The sequence below is a fragment of the Oncorhynchus kisutch genome, linkage group LG11, assembly GCF_002021735.2.
Source record: "Oncorhynchus kisutch isolate 150728-3 linkage group LG11, Okis_V2, whole genome shotgun sequence".
NCBI classification, from domain to species: Eukaryota; Metazoa; Chordata; class Actinopteri; order Salmoniformes; family Salmonidae; genus Oncorhynchus; species Oncorhynchus kisutch.
The window spans coordinates 41,835,659-41,863,512 of NC_034184.2; the positions used below are offsets into that span (position 1 = coordinate 41,835,659).

Consider the following 27,854-nt stretch of genomic DNA (forward strand, 5'->3'; position numbering starts at 1 on the left):
CATGCCTCGAAGCGAGCGTAGAAGGCATTTGGCTCATCTGGTAGGCTTGCATCACTGGGCAGCTCTCTGCTGGGGTTCCCTTTTGTAATCATTGTTAGTTTGTAAGCCCAGCCACATCCGACGAGGTCTGCGCCGGTGTAGTAGGATTCGATCTTAGTTCTGTATTGAAGCTTTGCCTGTTTGGTGATTTGTCAAAGGTCGTAGGGGGATTTCATATAAACTTCTGATTAGTGAAAAAAAGAAGTGGCAGCTCTAGCCTTTAGTTCAGTGCGAATGTTTCATGTAATCCATTGGTTGGAATATGTACATATGGCCACTGTGGGGACAACGTCATCAATGCACATATTAGTAAAGCTGGTGACTGATGTAATCTCTTCAATGCCATGGGATGAGTCCATGAACATATTCCAGTTTGTGCTAGCGAAACAGTCCTGTAGCTTAGCATCTGCTTCATCACACCACTTCCATATTGAGCGTGTGCATCACTGGTACTTCCTGTTCAGAGTTTTTGCTTGTAAGTGAAAATCAGGAGGATATAGTTATGGTCAGATTTGCCAAATGGAGCTTAAGGGAGAGCTTTGTATGCGTGTCTGTGTGGAGTAACGGTGATCTACAGTTTATGTTTTTGCCTCTAGCTGCACAGGTGACGTGCTGGTAGAAATGAGGTAAGACGGATTTCAGTTTTCCTGCATTAAAATCACTGGCCCCTAGGAGCGCCGCCTCTGAGAATTTTCTTGTTTGCTTATGGTCCTTTACAGCTCGTTGAGTGCGGTCTTAGTGCCAGCATCGGTTTGTGATGGTAAAGAGACAGCTATGAAAAATATAGATAAACTGTAGACCATACTATTTACCAAGAGTTTATCATAAGGTATTCTATCTCAACCTTGAGACTTCTTTAATATTAGAGCTTGTGCACCAGCTGTTGCTAAGAGACATCCCCCCCCCCCCCCCCCCGAGCTTTCCCGACACTACCGTCTTGCTGATGAACAGAGAAACCAGCTAGATGTATATTTCCCTTGTGTAGCTACGACTCTGTGAAACACAGGATATTACAGTTCTTCAGATCACTTTTATATGATAGTCTCGAACGGAGCCCGTCCAGTTTATTTACCAGTGATTGCACTTTCGCTGTTAAAATGGAGAGTAGAGGCGTTTATACACTCACCGACATGGTCTCGTCAGGTGTCCAGCATGCCGGCCTCTTTAACACTGCCACTTCCTCCTGGTGTCGCGGATTTGGGCCTGGTCCAGGATGAGTATTATGTCCTTCACCTCTGAAGTAGAAATCCTCATCCAAATCTAGGTTAGTGAACGCAGTTTTGATGTCTAGAAGCTCCTTTTCGGTCATAGGAAACTGTCTGAAAGATTATGTACAAAAAAATTACTGTTAAGGTGGTTGCTATTCCCTCCAGCGCCATTCCAACTTTGTTTTAAAACTATTTAACCATAAACTTAGGTGTTTAAAACCTTTAATGAAGCAGATCTTACCTTCAAAGTAGCCCAACCAAAATATGATCGTAGAAATGTTGAGGGAATATTTTATTAATACTTAATATGAAATTAACTTTATTTTATTGTTAAGCATTCAAAGATGTAATCCTAGTCATATTAGTATCCCATGTTAGTTGATGCATCTTTAAATCTCCCCTCCTTTCTAAGGGATATTTTTAATCTCTGCTCTGTCACATGAAACCAAAGTGCGGTGCACTTTTGAGAACGCATTTAGGAACATTCCTGTGTAGCCCAAAGCCATGTGCGCATTGTTGACCTTATGATATTAAGAAATACAACTTTATCAACATTTTAAGCTGAACGGTCTGATCTGTTGCATCAGTGTCATTGCTTTTTAAAATGTTTTAATGTGCAGTGGTTGTATGAATTTTGGATCTATCGTCCTAGATTTGCCTCAGTCTGTTTTGAACCATATAATAATCAAATGTATTTATATAGCCCTTCTTACATCAGCTTATATATCAAAGTGCTGTACAGAAACCCAGCCTAAAACCCCAAACAGCAAGCAATGCAGGTGTAGAAGCACAGTGGCTAGGAAAAACTCCCTAGAAAGGCCAAAACCTAGAGAGGAACCAGGCTATGAGAGGTGGTCAGTCCTCTTCTGGCTGTGCCGGGTGGAGATTATAACAGAACATGGCCAAGATTATCAAATATTTTTAAATGACCTGCATGGTCAAATAATAGTAATCACAGTGAACAGGTCAGGGTTTCATAGCCGCAGGCAGAACAGTTGAAACTGGAGCAGCAGCACGGCCAGATGGACTGGGGACAAGGAGGAGTCATCATGCCAGGTAGTCCTGAGGCATGGTCCTAGGGCTCAAGTCCTCCGAGAGAGAGAGAGAGAGAGAGAGAGAAAGAAAGAGAGAGAATTGGAGAGCGCATACTTAAATTCACACAGGACACCGGATAAGACAGGAGATATACTCCAGATATAACAGACTGACCCTAGCCCCCCGACACACAAACTACTGCAGCATAAATACTGGAGGCTGAGACAGGAGGGGTCAGGAGACACTGTGGCCCCATCCGATGATACCCCCGGACAGGGCCAAACAGGCAGGATATAACCCCACCCACTTGCCAAAGCACAGCCCCCACACCAATAGAGGGATATCTTCATATTATACAGATTTTTAGCCTCCCAGGGATGATGGGACGCCCTTCATTTCGAGCCCTGGAGGGAATTAATTTCTGAAAACCCTGGTTCTAATTGTAGTGTTACAATATTTTATAGGGTGACAAGGGTGGCCAACCATCCTCCAGGAACAGTGTTGTATTTTGAAACTGGCTTGAATATGCAAAGAAGGTAATAGGCAGTTTAGCCTAGATTTTGGTTTGATTCTCTAAGGTTAAAAAAATTATTTTGTAAAGTGGTTCCTTGCATCATACAACAGTGGGAAAAAATAGCATTACATTTATTTTTGGGGGTGTAAGTGATTTGAGCCTTTGGACAAGTTAATTTGAACAAATCTACTTGTCTGAAAGATAAGTGGCTAAAGAAGTTAGTCAAGCCCTGATTTTATCCTGCTTCAAGCTCACAAAGTGGTGGTTGCAAACTGATGGCCTTCCCACCGTTGACTAAGCACTGGAATGGCGAATGGGAGGTGCGCTTTAATTCTGAGTGAGATGCATTTGTTTTAGCTTTTTTTAATCCTGGCCATCAAAACTGTTTTTAACATGCGATTGCATTTAGAATTTATATTTGTTGTGCAATGACTGAGCTTACAAAAGTACGTTTCACTCCTGTACCAGCTTTTTGAGGATGTGTGTGTGCATGTGATATATAACGTGCATAACGACTAATGAAAATACACACACAGCAATTTAATTCCACGAATTAAGCAAATTAACCTATAATTGAATAGTTAATACCTTTAACATCCCTAGTTCATATTTTTATTTCACCTTTATTTAACTAGGCAAGTCAGTTAAGAACAAGTTCTTATTTACAATGACGGCCTACTTGGGAACAATGCCTTATTCAGGGGCAGAACGACAGATTCTGCTCGGGGAATCGATCCAGCAACCTTTCGGTTACTGGCCCAAAGCTCTAACCACTAGGCTACCTGCCGCCCCAAAATTGTTGACAAGTAGTACTGATTATTGTTTCTTTGCTGTGCTGCTACCTCTTTGAGAGGTTAAATGCACAAGTCTTTTAATTGCTATGTCAGGAACCACTGCAGTACAAATCTAGTAGGCCCTTGTTTATGGGATTTAGGCGGGCAAGTGTTTAAAATGGATAAACACACGAAAACATTGCTGAGTAAGTTCACTATAGCCCTGCATTTTCACAGCTTCATTTTCAAATTGCAGACGTCTGTCATTGTTTCTCAGTTTGACCTGTGATATATTTTCCATACTCTTCATGAAGGACGGTTTGGCCTAATGTTAATACAACTTGATCACTGATTTAAGACTAGCTGGTAGCCTAGTCCAAATGTCAGCTGGTATGCTCACAACTGTGAGTATAATTGAATGTCAATAAGATAAGTGCTGGGGTATTCTTTTTGCATAAATTCTGTTTTCTTCCCCTGAGCAATAATGGATGGTATATGCAGTGGGAAGACTCATCAACCCACAAGACCCATCTCCACTCCAACCAGAATGTCTGTCTTAAAATATGACACATGAAATTGGATAAAAACAGAGAAAGGAGCAGGGCCTAACATTAACTCTTTGGTCAATCAGCCGTGTGGCAGGTCGATACATTTTTATTTTATTTTAATCTACCAGCCCAAATATATTTCTTTCACTAAAATTACACCAATCAAACAAACGATGAGCATGCTTTCTAATGTTTCTAAAACAATAAATGTACTACTAGTAAGAATTAATGTGGCATATTGTTTTGTTTTCATTTTTTGTCACCTGAGTCTTTTAACCAAAATATCAACGTTGACACATGTTCACCTGCCTCTGTAACATGACTCCAGTCACTTTTTTGCCTTTTGAGATTGAGTCTGACCAGTAAGTAGTCTGTTGTCTTCTCTTCCCTAGCAGTTAAAACTTAAATATTGAAATATAACATTGTGAACAAAACAATGTAAATAGCCAAGAAACACAAGGACAAACACCAATACTTTATTTCAAGTAAATTAGACCTGCTATGCCTGTGAGTAGTGCTTCTAAAAAAATATATATATATTTCACTCAGCTCTTCAGGGTTCCCCAACTAGTGGCCTGCGGTCCCCAAGTTTTCTTAGCAAAAAAGAGGGGGAACTCGCTTCATCCACCATCAATGTGTAGCACCCACCTCAGTGATGTACGGCAACCATTTTTGTGCCAGAACTCTCACCACACACAAACTATCAGTTGGAGTGGTGAGGAGTGATATATTCCAATTAGGAATGAGATATTCCAATTAGGAATGAGGGGGATACTTTGGTGGCCATGATGGAATGTGGCCAGGTTGGGAATTTAGCCATGACACCGGGTTTAACACCCCTACTCTTACAATAAGCGCCATAGGATTTTGAATGACCACATGCAGTCGGGACGTCCCAGTCGAAAGACGGCACCGTACGCAGGACAATGTTCCCAAATGTAATTAAGGTTTGACATTAGTCAAATATTATATCACTTTAGGCTTGCAGTCAATTTGCGGTCTAAAAATATGAGAAAAATAAGTGAATGTATGCTTGTTGAAAACACTGAGCTAGATGTAGGTTAGGACTTTGGTTAAAGTAGCTAGTTAACAGGAGGCTGATTATTCCTGTAAGGAAGCGGACTTGATTTAAGGTGAGTTGCTGAAAGAGGGGGGGGGGGGGGGGGAGCTGGCGTAGGCCCATACACACCCCCTACACAGAGATGACCCTGTGAACGGACTGGAGCCACTCTCCTTCCCCCTGTATGGTCCTTAATTTCAATTAGCTATGGCTGATCGTTCACTTTGATGGCATTAGTCGCTCCTCTGAGCTTCGACACATTTGCCTCTGCTCTCGTGCCACTCTGTTGGTTTTGCTAAAGCCGACGGAATTAACTGCAGCGATGGAATCTCCAAATGCTTCACTTCGACTTCCTTTTTCAAGCCTCTGTCTCACACACGCACACAAACTCACACATCAGCCCAATAAAGTTTATTTTTGTTTGTTGACTTTAGTTTTTTCTGTGCCACGGGATTCCTCACACTTTTGGGCACCAGTGTTCCCTCTCCTGGCTGACAGTTCTGTTCCGTTATGTAAGGAAGGACAAAGACGGTTACACAACTATCCTGTCAGACAGTGAAGTTTAACACCTGACACCTAGTGCTTGTGAGGAATTTGCATATGACGTGACAAGGCGCTTGAAGCATTTCCCACTTCACAACAGATGTGAGACCAACTCTCCAACTTAATGATAGCACTTAAACTTGAGTAGAACTACAAGATGTCTAGCTAGTACTTTCGTTCTCTATTTTAATGCTTCCTGCATTTCTCTCTGCATTGTTGCTTTTACTCAAAATAACTTTCCCCGGAGCCATGCCCCTGCACTGTGACAGACCTCCCAACCTCAGAATATATTCCTGCATTCTCTCAGGACTTTATAAATAGCCAGCGCGGTTACTTGCCAATTATCGGCTGCACCCTTAAGTGACCCTGGCATGTTGAGGATACATTTGAGGCAGAGGCAGTATTGTAAACAGATGAGCACAGCTGATCTCCCCCTGCTGCCTTTCACTCTCCTGAACTTGCTCACTGTGTCCATGGATTTTTTTTCTCTTCAGTTTTGTATTCCGTTTGCACTCTAGCACTTTCAAATGGCACATTTCTTGTAATTTGGCCTAAAAGTAGATAGTGCATTGAATGCCTACTGCAGTTATTTCCTTTTGCGAGCGTGTTTTAGACTTTGCTCTGGTGCCCTCAAATGCCTTTAAGCTAACAGAATAAAGTTTCTTGCTTGCAGGAATTTAAGATTTTTATTTGATATAGTGCATTTATTTTCCCTGCAAGAGTTTGTCGTGTGCTGTCTGTTTTGAATGTAAACTCACTTTGATATCCCTGGCTAAATAAAGGCCCCTTTGAGTCTCAAGGAGCTCTCCCTGGTGGAAGAATAGCCCCTGTGTTGGTGCTGAGAGCTGTTCTTGGCTGCTGGGCCATATCCAGACCGTGCTGCTCCACTTATCTCCCAGCCACAGTAGGGGGCTTCTCTGGCCCACTCATTGGAGGCTTTATGGGGACACCCTTGTCCTCCCCCCCACCCCTTGGAATAACACCTCCCCGGTCTAAAATCAGATGTTTGTGTGTCCCAATGTGCTGTTGGGATGTCTTTGCTGATATTTCTGTCATCTAGATGAGGATTCCCTGGTATCATACCAGCTATTGACCAACATTTTTCCACTCAGTATGTTTTCAGGTTCATGTAGGCTAGGCCTAAATCTGTTTTTGAAAGGCTAATCTTAAATACATTTTATGTAATCCCTTTCCCCCAAAAAAAATGTCTGCTAAGCAAAAACCTGATAAATGTATTCATATGAATGCTGTAAGTACAGAAATTGAGTGACAACTGGAGTTTGACAGCAACTATGTGAGCTTATTTCAGTATTATAGACACTGTCCTGATCTTCTATAGAGAAGAACCTCGTACTTTCTAACTACTCTTGTGTGGCTTGTTAGCGTCTTAGAGCGAAACCGGTTACGTGGTCGTGAGAGTCTCCGCTTTTCATAGATGGGTCATAATAGTTTAACTCCAACCGTTCAGACTTTAGATGTTTTGTGAGAAGAACGGTCTGCCCTTGTCTCACAAATGCCACTCTAACTCCCGTTAATCATAGACTAATGGAACAAATGGACAAATCCACTGCAACAACCCTGTAGCTCAAACACACTGTTTAAAAGGGGTTATAAGTCCAAAACGTGCCAGCGTTACTGTGGGTCTCGAGGTTATTGACTTGACTAATCACACAAGTGAGTCAATGTATGAGTCCGCCACATTTTATTTTTCAGACATTATAGTCCTCTACTTTTGTTGTAGGCCTATCTCTTATATTCCTGTTGGAATTTGCCTCGGTCTCTCTCTGGCAGCGTCCTTCTGGCGGTGATGCTGAAGTGGTGGTAATTCCACACGCGCACCGATCCGGCACTGCTAATGACTTCTAAAGTTGTGAGAACTAAGTTATAGGCTGCAGTGATGTGTAATTCCTTTCCCTCAGTGGAGGTCGTAGTGTACTGCGGCTGGGTCCCTGGGCTCCTGGCCCGGTGACAGGATGTCTGCAGCGCTGTGCAATGATACCTCTCCACCGTTCGGGTTGCCCAGCAACCCCCCCCAGCCTCCTTAACCCAAAGGGGTTTTGCGCACAATCTCAGGGCAGAAACTAAAAATTTATATTTAGCTAAATCATCGTTTTTATTTTCAACCAGACGTCCCAGGGCTTGTGATATGCAATCAATAGCCTTTCCCGACCTGACATGTTTTGTGGTTCCCATCTGCCGTTGACATTGACACACTTTGAAGTGCAGTAAGTCCCCATTTTCTTGGTGCATGACTAATTTGAGTTTCTTACCCTCTCCTGCTCAGGTCTCTATGGTGCCATGCTGGATTTCTATCTCCAGTGTCTATGTTCTTTATCCCTATGGATCTGTATGACCCCCAGCACCAACACTGGTCTCTACAAGCATCCTCAACATGCTCCTGCACCATGGATCCCCCAGTGAGGTAAGACTGCTCTCTATGGCTGTTGCAGTGAATCAGAGAGATGACTCCTGCTCTGGATTATGCTCGTGATGATGCATGTTCAGCCCCATACAGTGTGTAATTTGTGCAAGATGTGTTGTGGTCACATGCTTGGTTGGTGAATGCATCTCTATTTGGATTCCATCTCAGCCTTTTTTTTTATCTTACCTAACAAACAAATGTTAATTTCTCTCTGGAGGGCACCGGTGATTACTCCAAAACCTGATTATACCCCTCTCAGGAGATTAACCCCTGACCTCTCCCAGCAGAGCTGGCCAATCAGGTGGTTTCCTGCATCATAATTGCAGGCACAGATTGGGTTATTGGAGCTGTCTACTGATGTGATTAATAACTGGAGGAATAAGAGAAGGAAAGGACCTGATTGCACATGCTCCTGGAGGTTTAGGCTAGACATCTGTACGTTTGCTTTGGGTAGAGTGACACCCGCCATAAGATCTAGAATGGAATTTCTGGAGTATTTCTTATGTATTTATTTGTTTTGGTCTAAGTATTGTTGACATTAAGACACCTAGTCTTATTTCAATTTAAAAATGTATAAAAGATTAGATAATAAACTGATCGGTTGCACATGTGTTCTTTATTTTGTTTTTGTTTGAGAGAGAGAAAAGACAGAGCTTACGCACTCCACCGGCAAACTTTCAGAGTCAGGGAGTCTACTCGAGTAAATTACTACCATATGTTCACAGAGAACGTTGAACCCAATGTTTTTCACCTCCTCGTTTTTAAACAACACTAAGGCGAGTGGGTGAGTTTCCGGATTTGTGCCTCTAGTTTTGTGTCTGACATTTGCCCCTGAATCGTCACTCATGGACTCTAAAGCAGGTGTCCTCAACTGTTGGACGTAAGACTGAAAACACCAGCAATCACCGGCTCCAATTGATTTTAATTTTGGAAATCTGTTTTATGTTTTAGTCAAATATTATATCTGTTTGAGCTTCTTGCGGTCAATTTGCAGATCCCTGCTCTAAGGCATGGTGTGATCTAAAGGAAGCGGCGGGATCTTCTCTCCTTGTTGATAGGTGAGGAAACCACGGTAATGTTTTAGGGGGACAACGCTAGTCGAGTCGGGGGGGGGGGGGGGGGGGGGGGGGGGGGGGTGGGTGGTGTGTGTTCCTCCATGAGAGATATTTCACTAGCTGTATAAATGTGAAGCACCCGCTTGGTGTTTCCACTCGCTACCAAATATGGTAGTGAGAGGTAGCCCAGTGGCCGGCAGTGGGAGAAGATGGAACATAATGGATTTTGGCCGACACTGCACATTTTCTCATCGATGAAACATTTGTTCTCAATACAGTTTTCTGTTCCCAAAACTACAATCTGTTACGAACAGAGTGGACTAAGTTTTGTAGACTTTACCCTTTGCCAAAGTAAAAAAAAAAAAAAAGATATTTGTTTAGGAGTGCGAAGGCAGGCATATTGAGGTATCTCACACAGTGTTCACTAACAGAAATATGCAAATGAATGATAGAACATGCCAATAGGATCTCTCTAGCTCGTGCTCATCTCTGCCCACCACTTTGCTTGTTCTGTCCGCTATGACACATTGTTTTACCCATTTGAAAGACAAACCACAGCCAATCTTGGTTTGGTTCTAAAAAAAAAAAAATTGTCCTGTTGACGGGGATGCAGTACTTGTTTTTTGGGAAGCTCCCAAAAATATGTGAATTCCAGAAGTCACTGTGACTTCTGACTTGTTGACAGAAGAAGCTAGCAGTTATCCGGATAGATTAGATTAGTCGATGTGTGTGGAACATGTTAATTCCTTAGTGATGTGGACACCAAGGAACTTGAAGCTCTCGGCTCGCTTCACTACAGCCCCATCGATGTGGATGGGGGTGTGCTCAACCCTCCGTTCCTGTAGTCCACAATCATCTCCTTTGTCTCGCTGACAGTGAGGTTGTTGACTTGGCACCACACACTGCCAGGTCTCTGTCATACCTAGAGGCTGCCTCATCTTCGGTGATCTGTCCTATCAACATCGTGTCGTCAGCAAACTTGATGATGGGGTTTGAGTCGTGCGTGGCCACGCAGTTGTGGGTGAACATGGAGTACAGGAGGCGACTAAGCACACACCCCTGAGGGGCTCCTGTGTTGACAGATGTGTTGTTGCCAACCCTCACCGCCTGGGGGCGGCACGTCAGGAAGTTCAGGATCCAGTTGCAGCTGGAGGTGTTCAGTCCCAGGGTCCTGAGCTTGGAGGTTATTATGGTGTTGACTGCTGAGCTGTAGTCAATGAACATCATTCTGACAGGTGTTCCTTTTGTCCCGGTGGGTGAGAGCAGTGTGGAGTGCAATAGAGATTGCATCATCTGTGGATCTGTTGAGGTGGTATGCTAGTTTGGGCTGGGTGATATGGCCAAAATATATCACAGTATTAAAACAAAAAACAAAACAAAAATGTAAATGGTATGGTATGCCTGTATTTGACGTTATTTTATGTTTTTGAATAATGCAAGTTCTACATGTAGTAGTACATTTCTAAGTGATTTCAATGGGTCTTTCTCCATTCTGATTTGTTTTATACTGTTCAATTCAACTAAAAATACTTTTCAGCATTTTCATCAATTTCTGCATTTCCTGCACCCATTTGAGTTCATTTCCACACTGTCACATAGGGCTGTACGGTATGGGCAAACAATCTAGGCCTTATTTTTAACCAAATGTTGTGATTTGACAAAACACTTGGGTGAACTGTTGGAATCATGGAACGAGAGTGATTATTCCGATTCTATAGTTAGAATATAATTGTGGGAGTTTTGAATACAGACATAAAAATGAATACAATTTCCAGGGAAGAGTTATTGATGGGGAAGGGAACAAAGGGTTAAGTGTTTCATAGAGGACCCTATAAACTTTGGCTACATGTTTTCTCTTAGCGACTTCACGTAGCTAACATAGTCTTGCTTTGCATATTCCTCTTTGATTTAGAAGATACTGTTGCACAAACAACATGCTGATTTAGGTCTACACCATCACTGGTATTATCAGGCTGTATAGCTAATTACGTTTGCTCTGACTCATTTTGCTAGCTAGTTAGCTAATAAATGTAATAACTAGCGATTAGCATTTACGGCTAACAAGTATTTAGGTGCATCGTGCTAAGAAAAGACAAAGTAGCTGTTTGCAGATGTAATAAACAAAATAATAGTGTAATAGAATAGAATAGAATACTAGTGGGTTTATATTAAGATGCAAAGTGAAAACAGCATTGTTGTCATCAACATTGTTGCATGGGCTACAAAATCAAATCAAATGTTATTTGTCACATACACATGGTTAGCAGATGTTATTGCGAGTGTAGCGAAATGCTTGTGCCTCTAGTTCCGACAATGCAGTAATAACCAACAAGTAATCTAACAATTCCAAAACTACTGTCTTACACTTGTGTGTATAAGGGGATAAAGAATATGTACATAAAGATATATGAATGAGTGATGGTACAGAGCGGCATAGGCAAGATACAGTAGATGGTATCGAGTACAGTATATACATATGAGATGAGTGTGTAAACAAGTGGCATAGTTAAAGTCGCTAGTGAAACATGTATTACATAAAGATGCAGTAGATGATATAGAGTACAGTATATACGTATACATATGAGATGAATAATGTAGGGTATGTAGACATTATATTAGGTAGCATTTTTTTATAGTGGCTAGTGATATATTTTACATTTCCCATCAATTCCCATTATTAAAGTGGCTGGAGTTGAGTCAGTGTGTTGGCAGCAGCCACTCAATGTTAGTGGTGGCTGTTTAACAGTCTGATGGCCTTGAGATAGAAGCTGTTTTTCAGTCTCTCTGTCCCAGCTTTGATGCACCTGTACTGACCTCGCCTTCTGGATGATAGCGGGGTGAACAGGCAGTGGCTCGGGTGGTTGTTGTCCTTGATGATCTTTATGGCCTTCCTGTAACATCGGGTGGTGTAGGTCTCCTGGAGGGCAGGTAGTTTGCCCCCGGTGATGCGTTGTGCAGACCTCACTACCCTCTGGAGAGCCTTACGGTTGTGGGCGGAGCAGTTGCCGTACCAGTCGGTGATACAGCCCGCCAGGATGCTCTCGATTGTGCATCTGTAGAAGTTTGTGAGTGCTTTTGGTGACAAGCCAAATTTCTTCAGCCTCCTGAGGTTGAAGAGGCACTGCTGCACCTTCTTCACAGTGCTGTCTGTGTGAGTGGACCAATTCAGTTTGTCTGTGATGTTAATGCCGAGGAACTTAAAACTTGCTACCCTCGCCACTACTGTTCCATCGATGTGGATAGGGGGGTGTTCCCTCTGCTGTTTCCTGAAGTCCACAATCATCTCCTTAGTTTTGTTGACGTTGAGTGTGAGGTTATTTTCCTGACACCACACTCCGAGGGCCCTCACCTCCTCCCTGTAGGCCGTCTCGTCGTTGTTGGTAATCAAGCCTACCACTGTTGTGTCGTCCGCAAACTTGATGATTGAGTTGGAGGCATGTGTGGCCACGCAGTCGTGGGTGAACAGGGAGTACAGGAGAGGGCTCAGAACGCACCCTTGTGGGGCCCCAGTGTTGAGGATCAGCGGGGTGGAGATGTTGCCTACCCTCACCACCTGGGGGGCGGCCCGTCAGGAAGTCCAGTACCCAGTTGCACAAGGTGGGGTTGAGACCCAGGGTCTCGAGCTTGATGACGAGCTTGGAGGGTACTATGGTGTTAAATGCCGAGCTGTAGTCGATGAACAGCATTCTCACATAGGTATTCCTCTTGTCCAGATGGGTTAGGGCAGTGTGGTTGAGATTGCATCGTCTGTGGACCTATTTGGGCGGTAAGCAAATTGGAGTGGTTCTAGGGTGTCAGGTAGGGTGGAGGTGATATGGTCCTTGACTAGTCTCTCAAAGCACTTCATGATGACGGAAGTGAGTGCTACAGGGCGGTAGTCGTTTGGCTCAGTTACCTTAGCTTTCTTGGGAACGGGAACAATGGTGTCCCTCTTGAAGCATGTGGGAACAGCAGACTGGGATAGGGATTGATTGAATATGTCCGTAAATACACCAGCCAGCTGGTATGCGCATGCTCTGAGGGCGCGGCTGGGGATGCTGTCTGGGCCTGTAGGCTTGCGAGGGTTAACACGTTTAAATGTTTTACTCACCTCGGCTGCAGTGAAGGAGAGGCCGCATGTTTTGGTTGCAGGCCATGTCAGTGGCACTCTATTGTCCTCAAAGCGGGCAAAAAAGTTATTTAGTCTGCCTGGGAGCAAGACATCCTGGTCCGTGACGGGGCTGGTTTTCGTTTTGTAATTTGTGATTGACTGTAGACCCTGCCACATACCTCTTGTGTCTGAGCCGTTGAATTGAGATTCTACTTTGTCTCTATACTGACGCTTAGCTTGTTTGATTACCTTGCGGAGGGAATAGCTACACTGTTTGTATTTGGTCATATTTCCGGTCACCGTGCCCTGATTAAAAGCAGTGGTTCGCGCTTTCAGTTTCACGCGAATGCTGCCATCAATCCACAGTTTCTGGTTTGGGAATGTTTTAATCGTTGCTATGGGAACGACATCTTCAACGCACGTTCTAATGACCTCGCACACCGAATCAGCGTATTCGTCAATGTTGTTTGACGCAATACGAAACATATCCCAGTCCACGTGATGGAAGCAGTCTTGGAGTGTGGAATCAGATTGGTCGGACCAGCGTTGAACAGACCTCAGCGTGGGAGCTTCTTGTTTTAGTTTCTGTCTGTAGGCAGGGATCCACAAAATGGAGTCGTCGGTCAGCTTTTCCGAAAGGAGGGCGGGGCAGGGCCTTATATGCGTCGCGGAAGTTAGAATAGCAGTGATCCAAGGTTTTACCAGCCCTGGTTGCACAATCGATATGCTGATACAATTTAGGGAGTCTTGTTTTCAGATTAGCCTTGTTAAAATCCCCAGCTACAATGAATGCAGCCTCAGGATGTATGGATTCCAGTTTGCAAAGAGTCAAATAAAGTTCGTTCAGAGCCATCGATGTGTCTGCTTGGGGGGGAATATATACGGCTGTGATTATAATCGAAGAGAATTCCCTTGGTAGATAATGTGGTCGACATTTGATTGTGAGGAATTCTAAATCAGGTGAACAGAAGGACTTGAGTTCCTGTATGCTTTTGTGACCACACCACGTCTCGTTAGCCATAAGGCATACGCCCCCGCCCCTCTTCTTACCAGAAAGATGTTTGTTTCTGTCGGCGCGATGCGTGGAGAAACCAGCTGGCTGCACCGACTCCGATAGCGTCTCTCCAGTGAACCATGTTTCCATGAAGCAAAGAACGTTAGTCTGATGTCCCTCTGGAATGCTACCCTTGCTCGGATTTCATCAACCTTGTTGTCAAGAGACTGGACATTGGCGAGAAGTATACTGGGGAGTGGTGCACGATGTGCCCGTCTCCGGAGTCTGACCAGAAGACCGCTACGTTTCCCTCTTTTACGAAGTCGTTTTTTTGGGTCGCAGGCTGGGATCCATTCCGTTGTCCTGGGTGAAAGGCAGAACACAGGATCCGCTTCGCGAAAGTCATATTCTTGGTCGTACTGATGGTGAGTTGACAAACTACACATTTCATTGCAAAAAATATATATATATATTTATTTTTTATATATATATATATATATATATATGTGTTTGTTTCATAAAACGGCATTAGCACTTACCCGTCCAGAAGTACGTCCTGTTCTTGCAGAAACAGCTCCTCAGTTCATTTGAATGATAACACTCCAAGATTCCTCAAACAAAAAATCTCTCACTTTCACTTTTACTTTAGAGTTTGACTTCGCTTTTGCATGAAGTATTCGCCAGGATATCTTCAATGAAATCGTTGAAACTACAACTTTCCGAAATACAGCTGCGCGTAAAAAGACTTTACAGCAACCCCTCTGATCGTCAAGGCAAAAATGTAGTTCCCTGCACGTGCGATTGCAACAAAGGAATTGTGGTCCAACCTCAAACCATTACATACTGGCGTTTACCTCAGCTCATTGGCTATCTACCCAGCTAGATTTCAAGAAGATCATTGGGCAGAACTATAGTCAATCAATGAAGCTTCGCTAAAATTATTGGTGCGTCAGGTAGTCATTTATCGTTGTCTTCAAATCAGCTCACTTCGGTCAATTCTCCCCGCAAAAAAAACAATGCTGTTTGACTGTTGCAAACAAACAGAGGAATGCACTGACACCCACCATGACAACGTAAACGAGTGTTTACACGGGCGAATCATGCCGAATGCTCCGTAAAAAATTGATAGAGATGGAATTCACTGCACAAATAGTTTACAAAATGTTTAGATTTAGGCTACAAAAATGGATTTTATCAAAGAAAACGGCACTGCATTTGATCAATGGGATACTCAGGAAGAGAAATAAGAGCAAGATATCAGAATGTAAGTCATAATTTTACCTTCAGATGTAAATGTGTAAAAACTGTCATGGCAGAAACTGTTTCTGTTCTTGATTGCTCTTCTCAAACAAAAGCATGGGATTTGTTCTCTGTAATAGCTATTTTAATTGATTACCAAGATTCTAATCTTTTGAAGGGTCTAAGACACTTGCATTTTCAAGAATGTTTAATGTTACGAAATTGTATTTTTAGTTGTCACTCTGAAATTTCCCCTGTTGTTGATCCCTGTACAGGGACAGCAGCCATAACCGGCTTTAGGGAAGCATAGAAATAGTGCACATAACAGATCTACTGCTTCTTAGACTTTCTTTCAATGAGAATGACAGATCTATACCTTGTGTTTCTATGTGAATTTGGGCTGGTCACCCAAAAAGTGACATTGTAGCTTTAATGATTCTGATGAAAATGCCCTATGTCAAACTGTTTTTGTATATTTTCAGTGTGGAACCTGAATGTTTAGTGGGCTATGGCCTAGGCTAACCCATTCTAATTGACGCTAGCAGTTCACAAAGTAACTTAATATACGCAGACAATGGGCGGGATACAATTATTCCAAATCTGCAGCTAGTTGTTGGAACACATTTCCCTACTTCAATCAACCAGTCCATTTTGAATTTGTGATAAAACTGTCATCATTTGGCAAGAAAATGTAGCGTGTGTATCTTATCAGTTAGAGGATCTTTTTTTATACCCACTGTTTTATAGGCATTTCTGTAGGCCTAATGGGAGCTTGTGTGCACACTCAGCACACGTGTGTAGAGGGAGCAGTCAGAAGACAATTGAGTGAGTGAGACACTGAGGGGGAAAGGGAATCATGGAGAACATGCTTTGTTTGGTTTCTATTTTGTTGTGCCCCACATGCACATGGAACACTATAGTCAAAGCAAATTAACGTTATCTTCAAGATTATTTTTTTAAACATTTGAGACCAAGCACATTTCAACAAATAGTTGTACATGGGTTGGTAGACTCGCTGATGGTACTCAGTTTACTATTTTCCCTCTAACCACTCTGACATCAATGCAAATGCAGTCGGAAATCGCATCAAAACAGTAGCGTGCTTTTAAAACTCCCCTCACTGTGATTGATCAATTTGAAGAAAATTCATCAGGTTGAAACTGAGTGGAAAAAATTGTCATTGTGGATGTTGTTTCAAAGCCCAACACAACGAAATGGACAGTGCTTTCTAAGGTGGTGATTAATTTAAAACACCCACAGAGCATATGCATATGAATAAGCCTACATCCCAAGCCTCCCCAACCTGACTTAAAATAAGGATTGTGCCGTTATACAATATATAGCCTGCCACATATTACGCATGTCAGGAAAAAATTACATATTTTAAGGTGTCTTTGGTACATAATTGATGTAGCCTATACTTCAAAATGGAACTGTTTCTAGTAATTGCCTTTGTGTGGACTGTTATTATGCATACTGGATGTAATGGTTACCTTATGCTACACTCCAAACGTTCTATTCATGAGTCTTTGAAATAACTCATAGGCCTAGGTGATGTTGTTGGTTCATTGATTGTGCAGGGCAGCTTAAAGAGTTAGCCTACAATGATTTTGAATAGCCTAGTAAAATGGCATTTTTTATTTTCCTAATTAATGGGCTGATGCAGAGCACCAAATTCAAATAATTTACTATAAAAATCTAACTTTCGTGAAATCACACATGCAAGATACCAAATTAAAGCTACACTTGTTGTGAATCCAGTCAACATGTCAGATTTTTAAAAAGGCTTTTCGGCAAAAGCAAACTGCTATTATCTGAGGATGGCACCATAGTAAACAAACACTGACACACACACTTCAACCCTCCAGGCGCGACACAAAACGCAGAAATAAAGAATTCATGCCTTTGACAAGCTTCTTTTGTTGGCACTCCAATATGTCCCATAAACATCAGAAATTGTTCTTTTGTTCGATTAATTCCATCGACATATATCCATTTATTTGGCCCGTTTGATCCAGAAAAACACCGGTTTCAACTTGCGCAACATGACTACAAAATATCTCAAAAGTTACCTGTAAACTTTGCCAAAACATTTCAAACTACTTTTGTAATACAACTTTAGGTATTTTTTTATGTAAATAATCAATAAAATTGAAGACTGGTTGATCTGTGTTCAATACAGGAGGAAACAAACTGTAGCTAGCTTTCAGGTCAAACGCTTCTAACGGAGTCCTCTTCACTCTAGCCTCGTTCTGAACATTGTTACTACTTTATTACACAAAGGGAAAACTGCAACTGCAAGAAGGTCCCTTAGAAATCTGGATTCCCAATGAAAACCCATTGAAACGAGTGACCTCAAAAAAATCTGAATGGTTTGTCCTTGGGGTTTCGCCTGCCAAATAAGTTCTGTTATACTGATTCGAACAGTTGTAGAAATTTGATAGATTTTGATAGAAACTTCAGTTTCTACTAATTATATGCAAATCTTATCTTCTGGGGATGAGTAGCATTTGGGCATGCTTTTCATCCAAAATTCCAAATGCTGCCTCCTATCCTAGAGAAGTTAGAGGATAAGGTGTAACGTAGTTCCCTAGGGTTAGAGGTAGAAACTTGAATTTATAATGACAGAAAGTGGCTTTAGGACTAGATACAGTGGAAGAGAAGGTAGAGAGGAGGGAGTGAAAGGATGATGGGTCCTCCGGAAATTTAGTTTTCAATTTTTGCTCCGCTAACCGCAGCCCTGAAAGTGGACAGTGCGAGTCATAGGATGCGAAAGGGAGGAGAGTAGGGTTAGAGAGGCAGAATCGGGAGACTGGAGGGAGTAGGATTTAACAGAAGGGAAAGCTGATACGATAGAAGAGGAGAGGGAGCAATTGTGACAGCGCATGACCATCTGGGTATGGGCTGAGTGGCCAGGGTTGGAAAGGGAGACAACGAAAAGAAAGTAGGGATCAGAGACCTGGAAGGGGGAGCTGCAGTGAGATTAGTAGGCGAAGAGCCTCTAGTAAATATGAGTCAAGCTAATTGCCTGCGTTGTGAGTTGGGGGGGATTGGCGAAGGGTGAGCTAAAAAGGCAAAGAGAGGAAAGAGCTTTGGAAATAAATTATTTGAAGGCAGACTTTGAAAGGTTGAAGTCCAAGTACGAAGAGCGGTGAGCCATCGTCGGGAAATTAGCTTGTCAAGCTCATTGAGGAACTCTCCAAGAGCACCTGGTGGGCAATAGATGACAACATTATTCAGCTTGAGTGAACAAGTAACAGTGACCACATGGGACTCAAATGAGGAGATGGACAGGTGAGAGAGGGAGAAAAGAAAAAAGCCCGGTGCCACCGGGTACACTAAATTAGGATTGCAGGCAAGGGGTGGGGAGCGTCTGTAACGCCTACAGGGAGAAGAGCGAACAGGTATAGAAAAAAACATGCATAGTTGCCAAAGCTGCAAAAAAATATATATATATTTTTTTAACTAGGTAAGATACTCAAGTGAGAGTGGTGTGGAGCATTCCACTGAACAACTTGGCAGAACTGTCTTAGTAGTCTGGGACGTTCTCACTTTTGCCAACGAGACTGACATGACCGCCGCTTACAGCTGTCGCTGAGAAACCAGGGGAGGCTGAAGGACTAACACTAATTGCCTAGCAGAGGTTAATTTATGGATTAAAAAACGTGCCCGTTTTAAGCACAATATTTTGTCACGAAAAGATGCTCGACTATGCATATAATTGACAGCTTTGGAAAGAAAACACTGATGTTTCCAAAACTGCAAAGATTATCAGTGAGTGCCACAGAACTCATGCTACAGGCGAAACCAAGATGATACTTCAAACAGGAAATGAGCAGAATTTGAGGCTCTGTTTTCCATTGTCTCCTTATATGGCTGTGAATGTGCCATGAACGAGCCTACACTTTCTGCCGTTTCCCCAAGGTGTCTGCAGCATTGTGACGTATTTGTAGGCATATCATTGGAAGATTGGGTCCGCCCGGTGTCCTTTGTCTAAATTGGTGCGTAATCTCCAAGCTGTACGCATTGATCCATGTGATTGAGGGGAGAGAGGAGACTTCCACGAACGATATATCATCGAAGAGATATGTGAAAAACACCTTGAGGATTGATTCTAAACAACGTTTACCATGTTTCAGTCGATATTATGGAGTTAATTTGGAAAAAAGTTCGGCATTTTGATGACTGAATTTTTGTTTTTTTGGTAGCCAAACGTGATGTACAAAACGGAGCGATTTCCTACACAAATAATATTTTTGGACAACTGAACATTTGCTGTCTAACTGAGTCTCCTCATTGAAAACATCCGAAGTTCTTCAAAGGTAAATGATTTTATTTGAATGCTTTTCTTGTTTTTGTGAAAATGTTGCCTACTAAATGCTACGCTAGCTATCAATACTGTTACACAAATGCTTGTTAAGCTATGGTTGAAAAGCATATTTTGAAAATCTGAGATGACAGTGTTGTTAACAAAAGGCTAAGCTTGAGAGCTAGCATATTTATTTCATTTAATTTGCGATTTTCATGAATAGTTAACGTTGCGTTATGGTAATGAGCTTGAGGCTGTATTCACGATCCCGGATCCGGGATGGCTAAGTGCAAGAGGTTTTAAGAGCACACCTCCCTGTACTAATTGCTGATTGCCTAGGAGAGAAGAAACGACTCCCCCTCCAATACAGCCACTGATTTAACAAAAACAAGTCACAAATTGCCCTGCCCCTTAATCCTGGACTTGTCAACAATCATCTGCGAGTTATGAGCAGTCAGCAGTTCACCTACTATGTAGGCTACTGGGAAGACGGGTGGCTCTAGTAGATGGCCCTAGCTAGCAAAAATACCAGACAACAAAATATGAAGACAAAAATGTTACTTATCACTCCTGGAGATATATCATGAGTCCTCTAGCTATAGATAGCTAGCTAACTTGTTTTAGCTTACTGTCTACTAGGCTTGTTATCAAAGTTAATTTCACACTCATCTTATCAATCAAAAAAAATACTCTAAAATGTAAGTATTATATTTGGCAACAAACTAATTGTATGCAATTTATTGCATTTATATTGTTGTCTAGGTTTCTCCCTAGGTTTTGGCCTTTCAGGGAGTTTTTCCTAGCCACCGTGCTTCTACACCTGTATTGCTTGCTGTTTGGGGTTTTAGGCTGGGTTTCTGTACAGCACTTTCAGATATCAGCTGATGTTCGAAGGGCTATATAAATAAATTTGATTTGATTTGTCCTGGTCTCAGACAAAGTTGTGACAAACCGTTCAGGTCCAGATGAGGCAAGGTGCCTCCCGGTGGCAGCGTTAGCATTCAGTGCCCTGCCAAAACTCAGGCGGGGCTCTACCCATACCTCTAATAAACATGGTTCGATATCAAAATCCTAAAAATAGAGCAGGTTAAATGCACATGCCTAGTGTTGGTGGATGGAATACATCTCTTTGCTTAGCTTAAACTCCTAACGTGTTTCCAGATTAGCCTATGTGGTGTGGTCAGTTCAAACCACTGAACTGCTAGGCCTATACCCAGTATATTCCTGATGACGATCCAGTGTGTGTTGTAATGAAACGCATCACTTGCCCCACATCCTCCCATCTCCAAGGTCAGTCTATTGACCGCGGGAGAGATGCTTACCTGACATAGAGTACTAGCAGATCCTGTTGTCCTGACAAGCCTTAGTTCAGATCATGCTCTGGTAGGGAGGATCTGTCTCTCTCAGGGTGGATGGTTTCTCACAGGAGGATTGCTGTGCTGGAGCGCCGCCTGGTCCCAGCTCTTATCAGCACCTTGTCACTCCCCCTCTCCCCAGCACCTTGCCACTCCCCCTCTCCCCTCCCTTGCCAATGGAATGTGTGAGCAGGTAATGGAAAATAAACAGGCAGAATATCTCAGCTCCTGGGAGTTGGTGGAGTAATAGTGGGCACCTTGCCGGAGCCAAGCCTTAGTCAAAGTAAAAACAATATTTAAACAACAGTGGTTTTGAGTTGGCATGCTTGTGTATTTTCTAAAAGGTTCTGCTTTCTTAAAGGGGGCCTCTATTTTAACAAGGGCGTCAACACTGCTTTGTTCAGAGGGTGTTCAGTAGATTTCAGGAGGTAATATCAAGATCACAGGCAACCCTAATATCAATTTGAAACCATGATGTAAAACGTCAATTACCCTGTAGAGTGGTTTAATCATAGGGTAGCCTACTCGTCCATGCGTGTGAGCCGTGGTGTGTGTTCACTGTGTGTGTTCACTGTGTGTGTTCACTGTGTGTGTTCACTGTGTGTGTTCACTGTGTGTGTTCACTGTGTGTGTTCACTGTGTGTGTTCACTGTGTGTGTTCACTGTGTGTGTTCACTGTGTGTGTTCACTGTGTGTGTTCACTGTGTGTGTAAGCATGCCTTATTAGAGATGCTTTAGCTGTGGTTCCAGTAATTGACTGCGACTGTGAAGGATAACCTCAGATCCTGGGAGGCCTGGTCACAGAGAGAACAACACTGGCTCACTTCATTTTTTTATTTCACCTTTATTTAACCAGGTAGGCAAGTTGAGAAGTTCTCATTTGCAACTGCGACCTGGCCAAGATAAAGCAAAGCAGTTTGACACATACAACAGCACAGAATTATACATGGACTTAACAAACATACAATCAATAATACAGTAGAAAAAGTCCATATACAGCATGTGCAAATGAGGTAGGATAAGGGAGGTAAGGCAATAAATAGGCCATGGTGGTGAAGTAATTACAATATAGAAATAAACACGAATGGTAGAATGTGCAGAAGATGAATGTGCAAGTAGAGTTACTGGGGTGCAAAGGAGCAAGGAAAAATAAATGAATACAGTATGGGGATGAGGTAGTTGGATGGGCTATTTACAGATGGGCTATGTACAGGTGCAGTGATCTGTGAGCTACTCTGAGAGCTGGTGCTTAACTTCTTACGGATCATTGGGACGCTAGCGTCTCACCTCGACAACATCCGGTGAAATTGCAGAGTGCGAAATTCAAATTACAGAAATCGTAATATTAAACATTCATGAAAATATCATGTCATCATTTCAAAGCTTAACTTCTTGTTAATCCAGCTGCGTTGTCAGATTTCAAAAAGGTGAAAGCACACCATGTGATTATCTGAGGACAGCGCCCCACACACAAGCATTACATACATTTTCCAACCAAGCAGAGGCATCACGAAAGTCAGAAATGGCGATAAAATAAATTACTTACTTTTGAAGATCATCTGGTTGCAATCACAAGAATCCCCGCTACATAACAAATTGCCCTTTTGTTTGATAAGTCGTCCTTTATATCCCAAAAAAGTAAACAATAGAATCTAAGATGGAGAATAACGGAGACCATTACCGGATATATAATCAAGTACGTGCACCGGAACACGCAACAAACACTACAGCCAAAATGGGAGCCACTTATTAAAACTATAAATTCTAGCACATTTTTCAAAAAACAAGCCTGAAAATCTTTCTATAGACTGTTGACATCTAGTGGAAGCCCTTGGAGCAGTAATCTGGGAGGTATTCCTTTTATAGTCCCATTGACAGCCATAATAATCAACGGGTGAGCTGAAAAAAAAGATCTGGATGGATTGTCCTTGGGTTTCTGTTATACTCACAGACATTATTTTAACAGTTTTGGAGACTTTGGAGTTTTCTATCCAATACTACCTATTTATATGCATATCCTAGCTTCTGGGCCTGAGTAACAGGCAGTTTAGGCACCTTTGGGCACCTCATTCATCTAAACTACGAATACTGCCCCCTAGCCCGAAGAAGTTAAAGCTTGTGAGGGAGATATAAGTCTCCAGCTTTAGTGATTTTTTGTTGTTTGTTTGCAGTTCGTTCCCGTCATTGGCAGCAGATAACTGGAATGAGAGGCGACCAAAGGAAGAATTGGCTTTGGGGGTGACCAGTGAGATATACCTGCTGGAGCGTGTGCCACGGGTGGGTGCTGCTATGGTGACCAGTGAGCTGAGATAAGGCGGTGCTATACCTAGCAGAGTCTTGTAGATGACCTGGAACCAGTGGGTTTGGCGACGAGTATGAAGCAAGGGCCAGCCAACGAGAGCATACAGGTCGCAGTGGTGGGTAGTATATGGGGCTTTGGTGACAAAACGGATGGCACTGTGATAGACTGCATCCAATTTGTTGAGTAGAGTGTTGGAGCCTATTTTGCAAATGGCATCGCTGAAGTCGAGGATCGGTAGGATAGTCAGTTTTACGAGGGTATGTTTGGCAGATTGAGAAAAGGATGCTTTTTTGCGAAATAGGAATACAAAGAAATTATCAGTCTAACTTTAATGGTAGGTTTATTTGAACAGTGAGAGACAGAATAACAACAACAAAATCCAGAAAATGCATGTCAAAAATGTTATAAATTGATTTGCATTTTAATGAGGGTAATAAGCATTTGACCCCCTCTGCAAAACATGACTTAGTACTTGGTGGCAAAACCCTGGTTGGCAATCAGAGGTCAGACGTTTCTTGTAGTTGGCCACTAGGTTGGCACACATCTCAGGAGGGATTTTGTCCCACTCCTCTTTGCAGATCTTCTCCAAGTCATTAAGGTTTCGAGGTTGACGTTTGGAAAATTTAACCTTCAGCTCCCTATACATACTTTCTATGGGATTAATGTCTGGAGACTGGCTAGGCCACTCCAGGACCTTAATATGCTTCTTCTTGAGCCACTCCTTTGTTGCCTTGTTCGTGTGTTTTGGGTCATTGTCATGCTGGAATACCCATCCACGACCCATTTTCAATGCCCTGGCTGAGGGAAGGAGGTTCTCACCCAAGATTTGACGGTACATGGCCCCGTCCATTGTCCCTTTGATGCGGTGAAGTTGTCCTGTCCCCTTAGCAGAAAAACACCCCCAAAGCATAATGTTTCCATCTCCGTGTTTGATGGTGGGGATGGTGTTCTTGGGGTCATAGGCAGCATTCCTCCTCCTCCAAACACGGTGAGTTGAGTTGATGCCAAAGAGCTTCAATTTAGTCTCATCTGACCACAACACTTTCACCCAGTTGTCCTCTGAATCGTTCAGATGTTCATTGGCAAACTTTAGACTAGAGGTCGGCCGATTAATCGGAATGGCCGATTAATTAGGGCCGATTTCTATTTTTCATAACAATCGGAAATCGGTATTTAATTTTTTCTTTTTTCTTGGCAAGTCAGTTAACTTCTCGACGCAACCCATCCCTTAAGCAGGATCATTTTTATCAGCAACCGCTGAATAGCATAGCGCCTCTAATATTTTTTTTAATATTATTTGACTAAATATTAAGTGCAATATTGCAAAACACAGCTTGGCCTTTTGTTAATTCACCTGTCGTCTCAGATTTTAAAATTATGCTTTACAGCGAAAGCAATCCAAGAGTTTGTAAGTTTATCGATCGCATGACAAAACATGAAGTACACTTAGCATCAGGTAGCTTGGTCACGAAAGTCAGAGAAGCCTTTGATCTTCGGATGTTTTCACTCACGAGACTCCCAGTTACACAACAAATGTTCCTTTTGTTCCATAAAGATTATTTTTATATCCAAAATACCTCTGTTTGTTTGGCGCATTATGTTCAGAAATCATTACAACGCAGACAAATTCCAAATAATATCCCTAATGTCCACAAAAACATTTCAAATGTATTTTTTTATAATCAATCCTCAGGTTGTTTTTAAAATATATATTCGGTAATATATCAACCGAGTGTGTAGCTTTTTCCATAACACCGCAAGGAACAATGGCCGGTTTACTCAATTGTGCACCAACTCACTCTGAGAGCCCCCACCTCTCCACTTACGCAATGTGATCCCTTCACGCTCATTTTTCTAAATAAAAGCCTGAAACTATATACTATATATGTCAATTATATGCATATTCTAGCATCTGGTCATGAGAAATAGGCTGTTTACTTTGGGAATGTTATTTTTCCAAAAATAAAAACTGCCCCCTAGCCTCGGTTAAATCAAAACACACGTTGAGTTCAGTTTGGTCAACAGTTCTGAACAAATAGATTTTTCTGTGGACTATGACATCGTGGTTTCTGATTTTAATTTTAGTGTTAAGTTTGTTTCAACATTTGCCTAGCCTATCTTTAGAGTTCAAATGCCTCTGCAAGCTCCTTTTCATAGGTTCTGCCCTGGTCACACTGACTGTGTGAAATGGGAATGGCAGGTGTGACGCGTCAGATCACAGTTGAGGCCTCTATCTTGTAGTGTACTTTAGACGCACACGCTCTTATTTCTCAATTCTTATGACATTGTGTACCTAATTGATGTTATAATCTGTCATGTTTATGGTAGCAATGTATGCTTTATGACACATAGGTTAGGCAAAGTGTTTCCTTGGTGATACTGTCATGATAAAACACTTACCCTACCTCACACACTCTGTTTGAGCAACATCGGTAGAGATGTTTGAACTCTCTTTTTAGCTGTATCAGGTTTAAGGTGTAAACAGGTTCAAAAGTGCTAGGCGAATATTAATCTTATACTTCTATACACTGTGGGGTTTTAGGTGTATTTGAGCAGTGGCAGGTGTTATTTTGCCCTGCAAATGAACTTTTGTTTCTCCTACTCACAGAAGTAAATCTCCCTACCAATAGGGACTCACGCACTGTCTTCTGAAATTTGTCAATGAGGAAGGGAGAGATGCTGGAGAGTGTGGAGAAGGAAAATGAGGAAGAGGATGAAGAGTACGTCATGGATAAGGAGGGAAAGGCGGCAGCTCAGTGTGGATGGGTATTCTTATGCTAATCCACTCCCTGGATGAGTTGCAAAGCAAACAATGGCAGTGGAGCCAGAAAGTCTGCCCTGCAGTCTAGCAGGCCTTGAAAGGCATGTGGGCAGGGCGCTGACACTGGGAGAAGGCTGCCTGCAGCATGGAGAGGGCTGCCTGCATGGAGGGGCCCCAGGAGAGGCCAGGGATCTGGGCCAAGGTAGTGCGAGCTAGAGAGAGTGGAAGAGCAGGAGCATGGGGGGGGGGGACACAAATGTCATGGCAGCAGGGCTGTAGTGAAGAGCTCTTTCCAAGGCTGTGAGAGGGATGTAGACAAGAGTGTTTAGTTGTGTTTCTCATTTACACCCCCTTGTCTCTGTTGTCCATTCACCAGGCCCATATTGCTCAAGTCTACCTTATTACCCTCCACTAAATCGCCCAATATTAGTCAATTTTATTTTTCGAGCTTAGGAGATGGAAAGTAAGCATTGAAGTCAATCAGGCCGCTTTGTTTTCATTTAGATTGCTGTCTTCCAGAATGGGAAGTGCAGATGCATTAAGGTTGGTTATTGATGTCTGGTCTCCCCTACAGCTTTCCAGAGGAGGAAGCGGAGAGGCATTAGAGTTGGATTATTGATGTCTGCGACCCCCCCCCCCCCAAGCACAGAGGAGGCATGCAGCTCCAGGCTCATTTTACAGAGCTATTACTATATGAGGAAGTGGGGGTGCAGCATCTGTTGTTTCTATACCAGGTCTCATATTGAGTGGAGTCATTCATATGCTGACATGAAAGAGAATCCTGAGATTGTTCTTTGTAAAATTGTATACATTTGGCAAGGGTTGGACAAGATCATTCCCGACTCTGGCCCTACCATACAGCCATGTTCAGCTTTAAGGGATTGTTCAGTCGGAAAATCAAAATGTGTCAGTGAGTTTCATACTCACCTCATCACTTCAAATTCACCTCATGTTAGACAGTTTCTAGATGTGCTCGTTCTTGTCCTGAGAATAAGCACCGTGCGGTGTTCTGGAATGACGGCAATTTCTTTATCATTTCCATCAGAGGATTTCCACATTTACTAGACTTTTTGCAAAAATACTCTCGGCTACATAATGGAATGTAAACTAGCGTACTTGTAACATCTCGACCGCAACCTCCGGAGCGCAGGACACTCACTTGACAGTTGCTCCCATCTAAACAAGGCAGTGTAAACAGAAATGTCTTGTTGAGCCAACACTCGTACAGTAAAAATTGTAATAGCATAGCAATGTTTTTGAAATGGCTGAAATGTACAGACATTTTCCTCTTTTATAACCTGTTTTACTGAGTTTTTACCTGAAGTTGTTGTAACAGCCAGTTACGTTCTGAAATTGTCATCGTAGCTTTAAATCTCAACAGTATTTTTTGGGTTTGCTTGACTGCACTGAGCTGCCACCGAGATCCAGGCAAGAAGCAATTCCCCATTGAATTATCAGCGTTTTAAGTCACAATTTGCTTTTACCTCATGACTTCCATGATATTGATAAATTTAAGCCTGGTTTATTCTAAGGTAACTTTAATACTGTAGCTAGTGTAGCATAAAACTTCAATTATTCAGCCTCAAATATGCGCCAGTCCCTCTTAA

General features: G+C 42.5%; 1 protein-coding gene across 1 annotated transcript in view; it reads left to right on the top strand.

Moving 5' to 3' along the window:
* LOC109899673 (bone morphogenetic protein receptor type-1A) overlaps window positions 1–27,854 on the top strand; it is a 60,548-nt gene that overhangs the window by 4,665 nt on the left and 28,029 nt on the right. The window contains 1 exon segment of the mRNA XM_020495104.2: window positions 8,005–8,142. The gene's annotated coding sequence lies outside the window, so the exon portion shown is untranslated.